Below are 7,574 nucleotides of genomic sequence, written 5' to 3' on the forward strand. Positions count from 1 at the left end.
GCACTGCGTCCCGGTCATGGCCTCTTTCCATCATGGCCTTTGATATCTGCCTGTAGGTATCATATTTCCTACTGCTGGAGCGCAGCTGAGACTGGACAGCTTCCTCCCCGCAAACACTGATGAGGTCCAGCACCTTTCCATTGCTCCATACTGGGGATCGCCTGGCGCGTGGAGGCATGGTCACCTGGAAGGATGCGCTGAGAGCACTCCACGCCTGGCTGAGCAAACAGGAAGGGGAATTTCAAAATTCCCAGAGAATTTAAAGGGCGGGTCTGACAGTTGGTCACCTGAGGGCAGGGCAGTTGAGTTCAAAGTGATGACCAGGGTGGCTAGAACAGGCATTGTGGGACACTTCTGGAGGCCGATCAGAGCGCATTAATGGACCAGGGCATCCATACTGGTCCCACGGCACTCCAGCCGGGGCACAGCAAGCTTTATGCTTCTCGTGGAGGTGGATTACCAGGGACGCTCCAGCTGCGGAGTCCGGGCACTCTACGTGCCTTGCCAGTGTGGACACCTAGGAGTTAGGTCACCCAGGGCTGATTTAATGCGTGCTAACTTGCAAGTGTAGACAAGGCCTTAGCTGTCTGTGTTGTAACTCTTCATGTAGAGAGTGGGCACTCAGCGCTAGGGAGGGGTGCCCTTGGGAGAGCTGAAAAAACTGAATAATAATAGAACTAGACAGGCCTCACTACACGCAAGATTGAAATGCAGCTACACCACCTCTGGGGCTAAGACCAGCATCTAGGGATTGGCACGCAACCAGCCCGGCCCACACTGCCCCATGCCAGTGAGACTCATTCAGTTCAGTGCCCTGGAGCTATCCACCACTGGGGAAGAGAGGAGGTGCCCAGTTTAAGTTTAAAATCCTTTTTGATGAGAAACTGTACTGATGTCATCAAAGTTAAGACAGACAACAGGCTAAATCTTGCCCTGAGTTACATTCCCTGGAATCAATGACCAGAGTGGTTGCAGAGCAAGTAAGTCAGAACAAGATGTTCTATGTACATCTCAGGTTACATCTTCACTAGAAGCTCTTCCACTGATCAACATCGGTGCTTAGGCCAATCAGGGGTGTGTGGATTATTCACATCCCTGACGAGCGATGTAAATTATACCAAAGTAAATTCTAATGTGGACAAGATCTAGCACAGGGCTCTATGAAGGTACTTGCTATTTTACCCCATGAGCCTATGTGGGTTTATTGTCCGTTTGTGACTCAGTCACAGGCTGCTTTCTCACTACCCTTTTCACGTCTAAGGTTAAGCACACTTTTTCTTCTTCCCCTTTAAAGAGGAGAATTACTTACGCTTTGAGAAACTTTCTTACTCTCACTTGTTTCTGGTGTGGAGACTGACACAAAGCAAGTATGTTTCAGTTCTTTTTCTCTCCTCTGTGCCTGAGCAAGGAGGAGGCCAGTTCATAAGAACTAATGGTTTGTAATTACAAAAACAAAACAAAGAACACACCCAAAACACTAAAAGAACACTCTTAACATTGCAAAGTCAAGTACTGTGTAGTCAGAAAAGACCAGAATTAAGATTGCTCGTGCAACTCACCAGCCCTTCCTCTATGCAGCTTTAATTCAGCCCCCTTGTACATACGTATTATGTTCCATGATCACATACTATTTTTTCAGCAGGAACCTGCCTCATTCAGTGCTATTGGACAGAGCTCACTTATTGATTCAATATTTTGTTTTCTCCACATTGTTCAATACGTGACTCCAGGCCTTATTTACTGCAAACTATTCAAACCTGCTCACAAAACAGATTTTTAAAATTTCCTCTGGGGCTTTTTTTATGCACTTCCCTCTAAGTGCTTCACAACTATTAATACATTCATTTTCACAGGCCTCACAAGTGGGTATGATCCCACTTTTTCAAATGGGGAAGTGAGGCACAAAGAGATTAAGATCAAAAGTGCTCACTTATTTTGGAAAAAGAAAAGGAGTACTTGTGGCACCTTAGCGACTAACCAATTTATTTGAGCATAAGCTTTCGTGAGCTACAGCTCACTTCATCGGATGCATACTGTGGAAAGTACTTTGATGAAGTGAGCTGTACCTCACGAAAGCTTATGCTCAAATAAATTGGTTAGTCTCTAAGGTGCCACAAGTACTCCTTTTCTTTTTGCGAATACAGACTAACACGGCTGTTACTTTGAAACCTGTCACTTATTTTGGGTGCCCAATTTGAGATTCCTAGGAGCTGATTTTTCAAAGTACTTAGCATTATATGGCACTTCATATGTTCAAAGCACAACTCTCATTGACTTCAGTTGGAGTTGTGAGTGCTCAACCCATTTGTAAATCAGGTATCAAGTTAGGCACTAGAAAATTAAGAACATACAATTAGTAACAACTTGTGAAAAGTTTGGTTTAAGTGACTTGCCAGCATCAGCATCGCATAGGAACTCTGCAGCAGTGGCAAGTGCATTTGGGTACACATGCCTCCTTGGACTTCCCCTCACATACCTTCCCCTCAGTTTGCATTGGGCTGGTGGGCCTCCTTCTCCTGCCTGCCCACCAGTCCTCTCTCTTATGGTTTACAAAACCCCCTCCCCCTCATCTCACAAGGCCCCAATCTCACTTGCAGTTTATTGCTCCCCCCATTTCACCAGTTCCCTTCCCCTTGCAGTTCACTGCAGCCCCCCCATCTTGTGTGGTCCCCCTCTCATTGCAGTTCACTCCCCTTTCCGTTTGTTACTTGCCTCCCCTGCCTTGCCCAGGACCTCCATCTGTTTGTTTCCCTGCTTGCCTTCCCTAGGTTGCCCAGGCCTCAACCTTTGCTGTTTGTTTTGTGCCCAGGCCCTTTCCTTCACTGTTTGTTTCTTGCCTCCCACGGCGTCTTGGCCCTACTTGCCTCCATTGCCCACCGTCCGGCCAGCTCTATACCAGTGCTATTGAACCATTCCTCCATCTCCCCTGCAAGAGAATGACTGGGTTGGTGTTTCAGGAGCTGGATTTGGAGGTGGGCCTGTTGGCATATGCCAATAATGTACTTCTTGTTGGCCAGGACTCAGGAGACCTAGCACGGGTTGAGGCTTGCAAAGCCATTTATTTGGCAGCCTCCTCTGCCCGGGTCAACTGAGTCAAGCGCTGGTCTGATAGAGACAGGTAGCAGGTAGGCTCCTTCCCACCCATACTGTGCCAGCTGTGGGGTCTACTGCGCTCTCTTGGTATCACTTTTCTGCCATTGGTCCCTCCCTGCTGGAGAATTGGATTGACCTAGAGGCCAGGATGTCTGATGGGTTGTAGAGGTGAACAGGGCTGCTCCAGTGTCTTTCCCTTCAGGTGCTGGAACTGATGCTGGTGATCAACCAGCTAGTCCAGTCCATGCTCTGGCACCAGCTCAACACCCTGAGCTAACCCCCGGGGACCCTGGCCACCCTCCAGCAGAAGATCCCGGAGTTTTTCTGGCCAGGGTTGCACTGGTTCTCTGCAGGTGTCCTGAGCCTCCCTCTGGGGGAGGGCAGGCAGGGCCTGGTATGTAACTGTAGCCAGGTCCACGCCTTCCACCTTCAGACCCTGCAAAGACTCTGTGGTAGTGCAGGTAGGCTGGCATAGAGTGTGCTGATGTAGGCCTTCCTCCTTCACCTCCAGTACCAGTAGCAGCTCTTTTGTCTCCAGCAAGACCTCTCTGAGCTGCCAGTCTTTTATCAGGACCTGGAAGCTAGTTTCAGCAACCAGGTCCATAGCGGCTGTCAAGTGGGAAGATCTCCTTATAGAACCCCTGCTACACAACCCCCATTTCTTCATGCAGGTGGTGGAGTCCCCCTCGGTGCACCGGAGGTTTGGTCCTGGCTGGCACCACCAGAATTGGAGACCTCCTGGGCAATAGTTGGAGGGTCCGGGTGGACCTTGTGGTGCTCAGCCAGTGCATGGGCTGCCCATCCTGCATTTCCCCCATTGGGTTCTCCAGGAGTGAAGCCATCCTTGCCTCCTGTTTCTCTCACTTTTCTCAAGCAGGTCCTCTCTGCTCACCCCGGCCCTCCAGAACTCAGTGGACCCCGATCCCCTAAGTTGGCTGAACGAGGGCCAGATGGTCCATCTCCACACTGTGCCCAGAAATCATCTGTATGTGCTCATGCTTCACACCATCCACTTCCTTGCCTTCATGTCCCACCCCAACCCTCAGTGATGGGGCCTACTGCCACCTGAGGAGGGTGAGGAACCCTGGTTGGCCAGTCTGTACCTCACTCTGGGTTCACGGACTGCAGGGCATAGCAGTTGGCAGCACCTCCATGGATCCATCAGCATGGGTGTGTACCTGGCACAGTTTACAATCTCATGACCCCTTTCCTTTCTGTGGTGAGGACACCCTGGCACACATCTACGTAGGGAGTGCCAGGTTGCAACCCCTCTTCTGGCTCCTCCAGAATGTCTGTAAGAGGTTCTGGTTGCACTTCTCCATGCACCTCCTCATCAGTGCACACCCCATCCATAGCAACAAAGTTGTGAGATGTCCTCGTCAATTTCCTCCCTGGTGCTGGCCAAGATGGCCATCCATCACTCCAGAAAGAGGAAGCTGGATGGAGCAGGGTGCTCTGTAGGGCCTGTTTCCGAGCCCTTGTGAAGTCATACCTCCAAGCAGAGTTCCTCTGGGCTAATGTCCACTGACTTTCTAGGCACTCTTAAGGAGCAATGGACATTGCCAGGGGTTCTCTGCTTGGTGTCCCCTTGTGGTTCTGATTTTTGCCCTTTGAACTTCACTTCCATCCCTATTTTTTCAGTTGCTGTGCCCAGTATTTAATTGTGGCCTGGGTTCAATGGCCATTCTCATTCAGCTGATGGCTGGGTTAAGCCTGCTGTCTCTCTCCAACCACAGTAAGTACATACTTTCCAACTTCTGCAACAAATAAAGGAGTCCTACAGACAAGTCTTCTTCACTACACAATCCTAATTTACCCCAGAGCAGAAAGAGCCTGTGCACTGAATGAGGCAGGGGTCCTGTGGAAACCATGTGTGATCATGTAACTAGATTGCATTATGATGCACAGATAGAAGGGGGCTGAATTAAGGTTACACAAGCATTTCCTAACTTTTGAGTGCTGGACTAATGTTCTTTTAATATTTTTGTGAGTAACTTCTTAGAATTTTAAAAAAGCAAACTCAAAAAGAAAAAATTATCATGTGGCATCATATTAACACCCACATGGATCATCAGCAGGTTTGGAACCTTTAGGTCCACCACACAGACCTGTGACATTTGAATTGACAGAAGAACTGATAGCAGTAGTAGGCTGTCATCCTCTGTGAACTAGCACTAGAAGGGAATGGGACACTTTGTCAGTGGGTTTCACAGATATTTGCTAATAACAGAGGGATGGTAAGAGCTAGGAATGTTGGGTTCCATTCCAGGCTTTGGAAGGGAGTGTTCTACTGGGCACAGACTCTTCTGCCCAGTTCTGTCTCTTTCCCATCCCTGGCTCCTTGTATCTGTCTCTGCTCATCAGACGTCTCATTTCAGTCCCAGTGTTCTTGCCCAGCAAGTCCTCCAAACTCCTCATCCCACTTCTCCTTGCTCAGCTAGTCCTAGTCGCCCCCAGTTCTGGCTCTTGTCCCCTCTATACTTGAATCAGTTAATTTCCTCCTCTCTGCCACCTGAGCCCAGCAGAGGAGGTCAATGAGAGAGAGAGGCTCCTTGCTCTCAGTAAGAGTGTCTGGACCCAGCCAGGTCTGCATCAACCCAGAACTGCAATTGCAGGGAAAATCTCACTGAACCTCAGGTTGGAGCATGCCTAGTGCAGTTGGAGTCTTAACTGGTAAAAATCTAAGTCTGTACCAAGCATGTGCAAACTGCAATGTTTCAAAGGCTTATAATTTGATCAAATTTGGATGGATTTTCATGGTGACAGCAAAAGGCACATTAGTGACACAGGCCACGCTTCTGACAAATTTTCAGTCCCTACTGCACAGCATGGAGCACTAGAGCTTTGTAAAGCAGGAGTCACCAAAATGTTTTTAACAGGGCAAAGCATATTTTTCCTTACCCTAATTCTTGGAAACAGCTGAATTATTTTGGCTGATATAATTCTGCCTGACAGACACGCAACATGGAAAATTTCAGTTTGGCAAAGTTATAAACAACTGAAAACAGGGTCTTACAATGGGAAGTGTTAGGCAACCTTATTAATAGATGGTGCTACCTGCCCATCTATAATGGTAAGCCCACCTACTCATCTCACACAGGCTCCTGAAGTGCCATCAACATCCTTTCCAGGAAGTGGATTTACAAACTTAGCGATGTATCCAAGTTGTATATAATGCGGACTATTCCATGCCCAACAGAAAAGCCCAGTTTCTTATGTTCATGATGATAATGTAATGACAGGCAACTCCAGAGCTGGCAGTTCACTGGTAGGACCCAACCCATGGCTGAAAAGGATGTCTGCCACACAAAGTCTGGGTTTTGCTGTTCAGAGGGATGCTTTCCTCACTGGTTGGGTGATACTGAAATGAATTCTCCAGTGCTCCCCCTCACTCACTCAGCTTCAAGTCTTGCAAAAACAGACTAAAGGAGCATCTCCAAATGTTAAATTTGTTCAACTGTAACTTCCCAAGGGGAGCAATATCCCTCAGCCAGGAGTGGAAATATCAATGACAGTACCATGTTTCAACAGCATGCAACCTTGCAGCAATCCCAACTTCCTACTGTACAAATCCCTTCTTTATTTGAGTTTCACTCATTGCAAGCACACAATAGACCCCATAGGGAGCTAGCTGTTTACATGGGCCCTGATAAGTACTTTAAGAAGTTCCTCTTGTTTGTGTTTTCACTCTTCATTGACTTATCTGACTTCACAGCATGATGGAAGACAACTGACAGGTCTTAGCTAGACTAGATCAGCAGGCTTCTTAGTGTCAGCAGCAGCACCTATTACTTATTGCTAGCACCCCCCTACTCTGATTGTCAGGGGTTGCTTGGAAATGAGCAAACATTTCTGCCTCTCCTTCCCTCGTCCTTTGGCAACTGGCACATACAAATTTTCTTCCCAAAAAAGTGGTACATACTGGTTAAAGCAGGAGACAATGGGTATTGGGGCTGGGAGGAGTCAGGACTCCGGGATCCCAAGCCTATAACTAACTCACCATCATCTGAGGGCACTGTAGTTTTCTCTCAGAGCCTTGGCTTCCCTATCTGTAAAGTACACAATACTTTGTTTGCAACTGGTTTGTAGAGTGCTTTAAAACTGTATAACTACTAGGCCTTCTTTCATAGTTCACATGAAAGAGACGGGAGGGATAGCTCAGTGGTTTGAGCATGGGCCTGCTAAACCCAGGGTTGTGAGCTCAATCCTCGAGGGGGCCATTTCAGGATCCGGGGCAAAAATTGAGGATTGGTCCTGCTTTGAGCAGGGGGTTGGAGTAGATGACCTCCTGAGGTCCCTTCCAACCCTGATAGTCTATGATTTGATGAAACTGGGTCATTTACTTTTTGTATGTATGTGTCTCATCAGAATGAGCAGGTATAGGACTTAAGTGCACTACTGACTGTAGAACTTCTAGGTAGAAACAGTGACTAAAATATCCTAAAGGCCAAAGTGGTAGGTTCTTTTTGAGATGTATAAAG

Source organism: Natator depressus, chromosome 9 (genome assembly GCF_965152275.1).
Source record: "Natator depressus isolate rNatDep1 chromosome 9, rNatDep2.hap1, whole genome shotgun sequence".
NCBI lineage: Eukaryota > Metazoa > Chordata > Testudines > Cheloniidae > Natator > Natator depressus.